This window comes from Esox lucius, chromosome 22 (genome assembly GCF_011004845.1).
Source record: "Esox lucius isolate fEsoLuc1 chromosome 22, fEsoLuc1.pri, whole genome shotgun sequence".
Lineage (NCBI taxonomy): Eukaryota > Metazoa > Chordata > Actinopteri > Esociformes > Esocidae > Esox > Esox lucius.
This window is the reverse complement of record NC_047590.1, coordinates 21,456,609-21,468,578: the sequence shown is the minus strand read 5'-3', so window position 1 is coordinate 21,468,578 and position 11,970 is coordinate 21,456,609. Positions and strand designations below refer to the sequence as shown.

The window sequence follows — 11,970 nt, the reverse complement described above, 5'->3', positions numbered from 1 at the left end:
CACACTGTAAAAAATGAATCATGGGTCTTGTAATTTTCATTAAAAAAAATAACGTGATAATTAAATATAATGGGTACATTTCATTATTGAAATTGTGGTTTTGTGTTTGATAGAATATATTAAGAAGATTTCACTAATAAAACCAAGAGATACGTTTTCCAAAATAAACTAAGAAAATTAAGAAAAATGTTACCGATTTATTTCAAGAGAATTGGTTCAATTATGCGGTTAGAGACACCATTTGAAAGTGAACGGCAGTGATCAGAAGACATTTTTGGCGAAGGGGTCGAACGTCAATCACATAAGAGGTAAGCTTAGTTATAACTATGCTTCTCATTATTTCTTAAAGCTCTTTCATAGACCAGTTATGTTCACTCTTGTTCAGTAGCATCGCTGAGTTCACATATTTTAGTTGTCTCATGCCAATGCCTATAAGGCAAAATAGATGAGATGAGTTGTCTTAAATCAACGAAAACAAATTATATGACTTGCGAAACTGTGAACGATTGTCTTATCTCCAGTGTGTACAACACCACCACATGCTTGTGCTGTGGCTAGAATATTGATTGCTACAATAATTCGTCGTCAATGTGCTAACGTTATATTCTCCATAGACCATCGGTAAGCTTGATGTTGGGAAGATTAATAGATGTAACTTTTTAAAACTTCAAATTACGTCTTTCGAAATATAATAATGTATGACAATTTAAAATTAATCTTCTAGAAAAGAGTAATAATTATTAAAAAAATATATAATAATACAAATGGCACGATGTAATATTGCGTTCATACTCGAAGCCAGATGGCGCCCTCTCTTGCAGTAGCCTGTACGCGATGTCCCAACTCGTTCATAGAAGTAGACTCTCCCGCAAATATCCTCGACCTCGTGTAGAAATTCTCTGGCTAAAACGCTAAAACCATGGCTAAAACGCTAAAACCATGACTAAAACATCCAGCAGTCGTGACCATGATCGTGAAGATATTATCTTGTTCTGCAAACCATCTCGGGTATGTTTATAAGAATATAGTGTATTTTTAATGTAATGTTAAATTATGTAGTATATCATACCAGATCACAAAATATGTATCGTAACTGTGGAGCAGTTTAATCTGTAGCATTGCGATTTATAAATTAATTAATTTGAAATATAACTTTGTCAGACATGTTTTAGCTGCATTGTGTTTCTAAACCTCAACAAGGTCAATTTAATTTGGTTATTAAAAATACATTTTATGAAAAATAATTTCTAAAACATTTATAAGACAGCCTTAACTTTTTTTTGTATTTATTTATGATTGTAATTACAAATTGAAGCAGACTGAAATTTTTAAATAAACCCACAATTAGCCTTCTAGCCCAAAGGCTTAATAAACTAACTTATATCTATTTTAATTTGGTATGCTATAAGTTTGTGTTAAAGGGCGGTGCAGGTTAACAGATTATTGTAATGATGTTTGAGGTGAAAATATCTAATTAAACTGAAATTAATTATAACTTTAAATTCAATTAAAAAGGTTCATTATTGTACATTACACTGACATTTTACACTTGTTTAAAAAAGTGTAAGCTTTACATAAATAAAATATTCTATAATTCAAATATTTTTTTTTTTCTTTACAGATCAACGTGAGGCTCCTTGTAGCAGTGTCTTAAGCATTCAGCAACGTGAGGATCCTTGTAGCGGTGTCTTTGTAAGCATTCATGTATTTTCAGTGCAAGTGGTGCCTTTTGAAATCATGGTGTGGCAGTGCAAGGTTTGCCAATTGACAGCATCTTCAAAAGGAGCTCTTTTGAGGCACTACAGACTACAGCATGAGCCATTTACCCATAGCCATACTATACCTTGCCCACATTACAATTGTCCATGCTCTTTCAAGACGCATGGTGCCCTTCGCACGCATCTAAGTAGGAATCATTTAAATGAAGACACTTTGGAGCCAGGGGCAGTATTTTCCTTTAACTGTAACATTTGTAATACACCACATTCTTCTGAAAAGGACTATTTTCAACATTTAGGTCAACACCTCAGGAGTTACGAAACTGTAGAATGTGTATTTTCTGGGTGTGATTTTAAGACAAACGTTTATGGGACTTTTGTGACACACAAAAGCAGAAAACACAATCCTCATTCTACCAATGATTTTAAGGCTGAGGTGATTGTGTTAAGCAAGTCCAGGCATCATTCATTTGCTCCTGATCCACACTGTCAGGATTCAGAAGGAATCACTGGAGAAAGCGATGACCAGATTCCAGATGACCAGATTCCAGATGACCAGATTCCAGATGACCAGATTCCAAACGTGTCACTAACAATTCTTAATAAATTAGCCCTGTTACTGTTGAAGCTGGAGAGTGTTTATAATGTCTCTGCAAGATGTATTGATAATTTGGTAGGGGAGCTCCAGTTTATTTCTTCTCTGACAGCATGCCAAGATGTGCGAAACATTGTTGATTCAAATTTAAGGAAGAATAACTGTTTTCTCAGTGAAGATAGTATCAGTGAGTTTGTTGATGAACTTTGTAAGGTTAACCCCATAAGGACAGCACTTGATGAAAAAGGTCCCCTTGGCACTTCTTTCAAGAGAAGACAATATTTTAAGGACAATTTTAAGGTTGTTGAACCTGTGGAATATATTTTGGATACTGCTGAAAGTAGATCCTATCAGTATGTACCTATTCTCCAGACCTTGCAACAGGTGTTGAATAACAAGCACATAAGCTTGGAAACATCTCCACAGTGTTCAAGTGTCCCATCAACATTCAACTCTTTTGTTCAAGGCAAATATTTTACTGAAAACAATTTTTTTGCAGAGGATGAGATGAAAATATCTCTGATATTATATGTTGATGACTTTGAGGTGTGCAATCCACTTGGAACTTCCAAGAAAAAGCACAAAATCACTGCAGTTTATTGGCTTTTGGCAAATATGCCACCAGAATTGCGATCTGCTCTAACATCGATACATTTGGCTGTTCTCAGCAAAGCTGAAGATGTAAGAAGATTTGGATATGATGTCATCTTAGAACATCTTTTGAATGATCTTTGTACATTGGAACAAGAAGGGGTTTTTATTGCAAGATACGGAAAGAACATCAAAGGGACTGTGCTCAATGTTGTAGCAGACAACCTTGGTGCCCATGCTGTTGGTGGTTTAGTTGAAAGTTTTAATGCAGATTATATCTGTCGATTCTGCCTTGGCCACCATGCTGAATTCCAGGAAAAGGAAGTGAGATCAGGTGCTTTTCCTCCAAGAACTAGAGAGGATTATGCAAGCCATGTTCAGACTGTGAAGGAACATCCTACACTGACCCATTGCTATGGTGTCAAAAAGGTTTGTCCGTTGACCAACAAACTGAAGCATTTTCACTTTACTACTGGCTATCCCCCAGACATAGCCCATGACTTATTTGAAGTTGTCATTCCTGTGGAGCTAGCACTGTGCCTCTCTGTTCTTGTAAAGAAGAAATATTTCACTTTAAGTGAACTCAATGAGGCAATTGCTTTCTTTCCCTACAAATGGACAGACAAAACGAATAGCCCTCACGCAATACCTGAACATTTTGCCAAACGTCGAAGTGTAGGGGGCAATATGCATGAGAACTGGGCTCTTATCCGACTTCTGCCATTCTTGATTGGGTCCAAGATACCTTTAGGTGAACCTGCTTGGCAAATTCTCATGACTTTAAAAGACATTGTTGAACTGGTCGTGTCACCTGTCCACACTGCAGAAACTATCGGTTATCTGGACTCAAAAATTTCAGAACATCGGCATCAATTTCTTGAACTTTTCCCACATGAAAGACTGCTCCCAAAACACCACTTCTTGGAGCATTATCCTCAGTTGATTGAGTGTTTTGGTCCAGTAGTTGGACTTTGGACCATACGTTTTGAATCTAAGCATAGCTTTTTCAAGCGTGTAGTGAGACATACGTCAAATTTCAAAAATGTATTGCTGTCCCTTGCTACAAGGCATCAACTAATGATTGGTTACCACTTGCATGCCAGTCCTGAGAAGACCTCATTGTATGTGAATAAAGTTTCCAATATGCAATTGGAGCTTCTGCATGTGGATGTACAGCAGGCCATAAGAAACATTTCAAATCAAGCAAGTGTCCCTTTAACCACTTAAGTGACTTTCTGCGGAACAGTATACAAAGTGGGGATGATTCTGCCTTATGGCTGCACTGGAGGTTTACCTGACTTTGCTGAAATTATGCAGATTGTCATTTTGGACAAAAGTATTAGTTTCATTGTCAAGACTTTCAGTGCTTTGTATGATGAACATCTGAGATCTTACTATCTTCAGTCAAGTGGGGATGTGCGTCTTGTTGAGTTTAAGGCACTTTGTGATTGGTATCCTCTGGCCGCTTATTGTTTAGGTCAAAACCGCTTGGTCACACTGAAACATCATATCTGCTGTTCTTATTAAATGGTCAGGCTGAGCAAACATTAAATGCCTGACTGCCTCTTGTACAAATAATGTTAAGCCTAAGATCCATGAATACAAGAATGGCAATGATGGAAAATTACGACATTGGATTTTATCTACAGATATCCCTAAATGGTTTACATTTTGTGGTTTGTAACTTTAGGTCAATAGTGGTTTTGTTTTTTGCTCTTACTTCAGAGTGAACAACTTAAGTCAGTATCAGGCTTTAATTGTATATATATTACTTTTTTTTTGTTTTTGTTTTTTGTGACTTTCAGATGAAAGCATGGACCCTGCAGCACTAAGAGTTCTTATTGAACAGGAAATCAGGAAGTTAATCCTTCCCTCAGGAATCCCAGATACTTTGGATGAACTGAGGAAAGCTGTTAAGGAGGAATTTAATGTCACTGATGATTTCTCTCTTCAGTATAAAGATGCTGACTTCAACGACTTCTTTACCCTTACATCCACTGACCAAATTCAGCACAAAGATACTATCAAAGTTGTATTCTCTTCTCCCATTGTTCTAACACTGTTTGCAGAAGGTGAAGGAAACCTCAGTGCCAGCACATCACTGTCAGCAGATGAAGCATCTTCTATTTCTACTGCATGTTCAGTTGATGACGCTGTCCCATGTGAATCCACATCCACTTCTTCTGTAGAAACAGTCATCATTGCCCCCCCACAAAGTACCCCAAGCAGGTTGCCATGGCCTGATGACTTCCCTATCCCATCTTTTTCTCCAGAAGTAGAGATGGTGCTCAAAAAGGCTATGGAGGGTTACAAGACAGATGGTAGCCTTCTAAATGTCCAAACTGTGAAGAGGGATATCAATGAGCATTTAGTTAAGGCTATGTACATCTACACAGCATATCCTTCTGGGATGCAGATTGCAAGTGTGACTAAGGCACTGATCCGAAAATACCCATGTCTGAAGGAACCAGGCTCTTTATCTGGCTTTCATGGCTGGCAACTGAGCCTGAAGTACAAGATGGCTGATTACAGAAGACGACTCAGCAAGTTTGGTTGTCCTGAAGTTGCATGCAACACATTGAAAAAGAAGAACCCTGAGGACAGGAAGCCTGCCAAAAATGTCAAAAAACCTCGTGAATTATCTACCACCTTACCCAGCTGGGGAAAATCAGGAAAGTTTGGAACAAGAGTGAGTTGATCTACTGACTGAAGCGAAAAAGAGGGACAATACCATTGTGGTCAACGAAAACATTTCAAAAACCTTTGCTCTCCGAAGACATGAGGTGGTTGAACTTTGTCCCAGTGTTGCAGAATTCAAAGATCGCTGGCCTGCTCTATTTGACCTTCTCCAGGTAAAAAAATTGTCATTAAACACCATCACAGACAAAAATGTAGTTATGTGCTGAACATATCCATAGTCAATATTTGCCTGTTTTAATTTTTTTTTCAGATTTATGAAGAATTTAGGAGAATCACCACTCTGCACCTAGAACCTAAATTTATGAAGATGTTGGACTTTTACACTCCTAAACTTTTGGCCATATTCACTTGCAGAGGAGGACTACTAGGCCGGACTTTAAAGGAGAAAATTGAACCCATGATGCAGGTACTTTCATAACATCAATTATTATTATTATAAAAAAAAAGAAAACATTTGGGTGACGCTAATTTACAAACTTTTGTCACATCAGAATCCTGATAAAAACATCGACATGATGAGAGACGTTGTCCTCCGTTGCTTGATTTGTTATCTGGGTGAAAAAGAAGATGACCTCATCCAAGAGTACAATGTAAGTGACTACAATTATTCTATATATTTATGGTGTTTTGAGAAATGTATTTGTACATTGTTTTTATTTATTTTTTTAATTTGAAATGCAACTTAAACAATCTTTTTTCTTTCCAATTAAATTATATAAAGCTAATGTGAAAATATTTAACACAAAATAGATTTTTTGTCAGCCACTATATGAAAAAAGGTAACACTTTATTTTGATGGTCCACTTTAGACATTCTACTGACTATAAGTAACTGCAACTACATGTTAACTAATCTATTAACCCTAACCTAGCAGTCTACTAATACTCTGAGTTAGTTGACATGTAGTTACAGGTAGTAGAATGTCTATAGTGGACCATCAAAATGTAACCCTCCCCCTACAATAGTGTCACCAAATGTAATTTTAATTTATTTTTTTCTTCCTGAATACACCCTCTGTCATTGCTGAAACTGTACTTATGTTATTGTGACAGTCTTTGTGGTCCACTGAAACACAATATTTTTATGTGTCAGTGATTACAAAGAAAATAAACTATAATGGTTTGCTTGTAGTTGTCTTTTTAAGCTGTTATAAGATTTTTTTATTATTACAACGTACACAAATCAACTTTATAATTATGGACAGACTTATAATGAGATGGACAAGATAAGCATACTTATTTAATGTTTATTTTACAGTGTGACAATGGAGATATCCTGCAGCACATAATGAAAATTGCCATCTGCAAGAGGGATTATCAGGAGGATTTCAGCATCATCTTGGAGGGGGTGCAAGTCATGGCTGGCTTGGAAAATCTGGCAAGAGCCTGTGCTGTTCTTCTTGGACTCACATATGCACTAAACCTCACCTACCCGAAAGAACTGAGGCACACTTTTGAGGCCTTTCAGAAGCTCTTCTTGGAACTGGATGTTTGCAAGTTTTCACCAAAAATACTAACACTTAAAAACAAACTCATGACTTAGATTGAGACAATGCATTATTACCAAGTTCTGGTGAAAAGTAAACTGCATTGATTGATGAACGTTTAATATTGTTCTACATACAAGCTTTCAGCAAGTACAAATGTTTTACAAAGTCTTGCTACAAGTTATTCTCAAGTTTTAGTCCATAATGTGACTTTTCTAACAGAAATATGTTGTATACAAATTTGTATGCACAAGTTGTTTAACAAAATGATCTTTCTCATGGAAAATGTTGGCATTTTTTAATTTTATTTTCATATCTTAAAACTGCTGACTTACATTTTATACAGATTTGTTTTATTTGTGCAAAAAAAAAGAAAGATTAAAAGCATGTTTGATAACAAAAAGTGCATTATGTATTCATTATTAACCTGAAAAAAGCAGTAAATGTTATAATTAAGTAAATTTCATTCATACAAATGAGTCAATTCTGCTTGATTTATTTGTGAGACAACTTAAGTAAAAAAAGCACATTCCACTATTAATATTAAATTAATCATGTGCCATAGACTAAATAATTTAGGAATTTTTACTTAATTTATTTGGGTAAATTTCACTAAAAAAAACAACCTTAAAATCTACTCAAATATAATACGTGTAATATTGTTACCATAATTTTTTTAAGCAGATAGCATGTAATATTTTTTACAGTGCAGTAATTTCAGAAAGGCTGTACAGTATTAGATTTTTGTTGAGAGGAAATGGGCATTAGAAACATAACGCAATGCATATGCTGACTAATGCTGAACAACAGACAAGATGTGGTGGCTATTACTGATAGGCTCCGCATCTCCTGCTAGGAACTGTCCATATGACTGTCATAGATTCTATCGATAGACCTCTGAACCATAGGGGAGGTTGGAACACACCATACAAGCGTACCATGTAGGATAAACCTTTCTTATTGGAGGATAATAGACTGTGTAATTGTTGGCCACAATCATTGACCGCCTACTATGTGTATTGGCATAAAAGACTGTGTTAACCTTGTAATTATTGGAGAACATGTAACAACTATGGATGATCAACATCTTGGACTCATGCTAAACAAAGATTCTCCCCTGACTACCGGTTGCATTAATTTTTATTCATGGATCAAAAATTGACAGAATCTAACATAGTAAAGGGCACACATTCAGACAAATGCAGTTTTGTGAGGACAAGATGCTAGCGTAACTATAGTCTTGTTTTTACCTGATTGTAGAGCCAGCTGTGCCCTCAGCTCAACATTCGCTTCAGTCAGCTGCCTGATCTTCTCCAAATGTTCTGAAAGTAAAGACACACAGTTAATTGTTCAATCCAAAATATCTAGTTATTTTACACTCCTAAAAACTCCAGAGCAAAAAATTTTGCCACGCTCTGCCTTCTTGCCCTTAAAAATAGAAAATGACCTCCTCTTTTTTGACGCCTCGTCATCTGTTGTTTCCACGCTGGAACCATTCTCACACCTCTGGCGATACACACGAGCGGTCTCCCATTTATCTAGGAAAAGGTTTTGCAAGCATTTATCATGCAAAACAAATTCAAATTATAACATTTTCGAAATGTACCAGTATGCTTGATGAGTTTGTAAGGGACAGCCTTCTAAGTGTCTTTGGGAGGTGAACCATTGAATGAACTGCATTGTGGGATTGTTGACGTGCTGTACTCTGCTTGCTGTTACCTACCTGGCTACCTGCCAACCTTTTTTGACTCTTTTTGGACATAATTAACAGAACTACTCACCCCTGAACACCCAAGGCTAAGTATCATTACAATGCCTTATCACTGTAATTGTTGTAGCAACAACACGGAGGAGAATGTTCGTCTTAAGTTAAAGATAGCAGAGTTAGAGGCTCGGCTTCTGACGCAAATGCCAGGCAAGGATTATGCTAGTGTAGAAATAGAAAATTCTGCGTCAGTGCCACCAGGTAGAAACGATAGTTTTGTTAGCCCCCCGGCACAGCTCCTGCAGCCAGGCACTAACTTTCTCTTGGTCACTGGGAAGAAATGCCGTCGACCAGTTAGACCTGAATCGTTGCTAAATCCAACTGAGACTTTGAACAGGTTTTCCCCACTGGAGTCGGAGTCAAGGCCCGAGCCGTCTTCTGAGGGGAATGATCGGCAGGCATGTTCTACCGGTGGCCTTGAAAAACTAAAAACCTTAGTCATCGGCGATTCCATTACACGCAGTATTAGACTAAAGAATCAGCCGGCGATCGTACATTGTTTACCGGGGGGCAGAGCCACCGACGTAGCCGCAAATCTGGGGTTGGTGCTAGCGAAGTCTAAAACTGGCAAGTATAGAGAGTACAGAGATGTTATTCACGTTGACACGAACGATGTTAGGATGAAACAGTCAGAGGTTACGAAGCAGAACATGGCATCAGCGTGTAAACTAGCTAGAAAGATGTGTCGGCATTGAGTAATTGTCTCTGGCCCCCTCCCAGCTAGGGGTGGTGACGAGCTCTACAGCAGACTTGCGCAACTCAATCGCTGGCTGAAAACAGAGTTCTGCCCGTCGCAGGAGGTAGAGTTTGTAGATAACTGGCCTTCTTTTTGGGGCTCTCCCAGAAATAGGGCCAGGCCTGATCTGCTGAGGAGTGACGGACTCCATCCTAGCTGGAGTGGTGCTCTTCTTTTATCTAGGAACATTGACAGGAGTCTCACTCCTATAGCTTTAACATGAGATAGGGTGCAGGTCAGGCTGCAGGCTGTTAGCCAGCCTGCTGGCATAGTGGAGTCTGTCAATAGCATAGCCAGAGTAGTTAGTACAGCTTTACCTATTTCCACTGTGACTCTAGGCTGAGAAAAGTTAAAGGTAGTGCTAACAAAAAAAAACTTATTAAAATAAAGCCTTCCTCCAACTCGGTCAAAAATAAAAATTATTGTATCACTTCGCATCTCAAAATGGGACTCCTAAATATTAGATCCCTTGCTCCAAAGGCAGTTGCAGTAAATGAATTAATCTCTGATCATAAACTAGATGCTATTGGTTTATGTGAAACGTGGCTAAAGCCTAATGAATTCACTGCCTTAAATGAGGCCTCTCCTCCTGGTTATACTAGTAAACATATCCCTTGTGCGTCCCGAAAAGGAGGGGGCGTTGCTAATATTTATGACAGTAAATATAAACTTACTCTCAAACATATCACAGAGTTTCATTCTTTCGAAGTTTTACTCATGAAAGTTAACCAGGCTGATAAATCATTTTACATAGCTACTATTTATAGGCCCCCCGGGCCATACACATTGTTCCTCAATGAGTTTCCAGAATTCTTGTCTAACCTTGTAGTCATGGCAGAATTTTTGGCGATTTCAATATTCATATGGAAAACTCCAATGATCCTCTTCAAAAGCCTTTGAAGCCATAATTGACTCAATGGGTTTCATCCGACATGTCTCAGGTCCAACATATTGCCACAATCATACCTTAGATTTAGTCCTGTCACGAGAAATAGATATTGTAGATCTAATAATTTACCCCCAAAATCATGGATTATCGGATCATTGTCTTATTACATTTACCGTTAAAACAAGAAATCCACTTGCCCCCCAAACAATGAGTTTCAAAAGCCGTACTATAAATTCTCGGACTACAAATAAATTCCTTGATATTCTTACAAGTTCGCTCATTAACGACAGAGTAAATAAATCTGTAAACGATCAAATCGAGGATCTAAACTCAATACTGCGAAAAACATTAGACACAGTTGCACCACTAAAAACTAAAGAAATACGCAACAAAAAACTTGCTCCCTGGTACACAGACAGCACTAGAGCACTTAAGCAAGCCTCCAGAAAATTGGAGCGAAAGTGGCGCTCCACCAAGTTGGAAGTATTTAGACTAGCCTGGATAGACAGTACACTACAATACCGAAAATCACTCACGTCTGCTCGATCAGCTTATTTCTCCAACCTGATTGAGGCGAACAAAAACAATCCAAAATTTCTCTTTGATACAGTTGCAAAGTTAACAAAAAAGCAAAGCTTAGCAAGTGAAGTGGGTCTTCACTTTAGTTGTAATGAATACATGAACTACTTTGATGAAAAGATTGTCACCATTAGAAAACAAATAACTGACTCCTTAAATAGTTTTGGTCCTCAAAATCTCAGTTGTCCAAAAAATTTCCAGAACCTCCCTGACCAGGTGTCAATGGGGACACTTGAATTTTTTGATACTGTATTGCTCGACACATTTACAAAATTTGTAATGAGTTCTAAACCCACAAACTCTCAGCTAGACCCGATTCCAACAAAATTACTTAAGGAGCTATTTCCAGTGCTAGGTCAGCCAATGCTGAACATAATAAATTGCTCCCTTTCCTCCGGATGCGTACCAAACTCACTAAAAACAGCGAAAATTAAGCCTCTTCTAAAAAAATCTAATCTAGATCCCAACATATTAAACAATTATAGGCCAATATCGAACCTCCCATTCCTCTCAAAAATCTTAGAAAAATGTTTTTCCCAACAACTGAATGCCTTCCTAAAGACAAAAAACATTTATGAAATACTCCAGACCGGTTTTAGATCCCATCATAGTACTGAGACTGCACTCGTGAAGGTAACAAATGACCTTCTAATGGCCTCAGACAAAGGTTACGCATCCGTCCTGTTGCTTCTTGATCTTAGTGCTGCTTTTGACACTATTGATCACTCCCTTCTCTTAGAGAGACTGGAAACCCATATTGGGCTACGTGGACATGTTCTAGCCTGGTTTAAATCTTATTTATCTGAAAGATATCAGTTATTTAGTATGGATGGCATATCCTCTGACAAGTCAAAGGTATGCTTTGGAGTTCCTCAAGGCTCGGTTCTGGGCCCATTATTGTTCTCACTATA

At 37.7% G+C, this 11,970-nt stretch overlaps 1 long non-coding RNA gene across 1 annotated transcript; it reads left to right on the top strand.

Moving 5' to 3' along the window:
- The first annotated feature begins 956 nt into the window (after positions 1-956).
- LOC109614549 lies at positions 957-6,147 on the top strand. Its single transcript, XR_827390.4, has 3 exons — positions 957-1,008; positions 5,959-6,010; positions 6,096-6,147. It is a non-coding gene; the product is annotated as an uncharacterized LOC109614549 (long non-coding RNA).
- Positions 6,148-11,970: the final 5,823 nt, after the last annotated feature.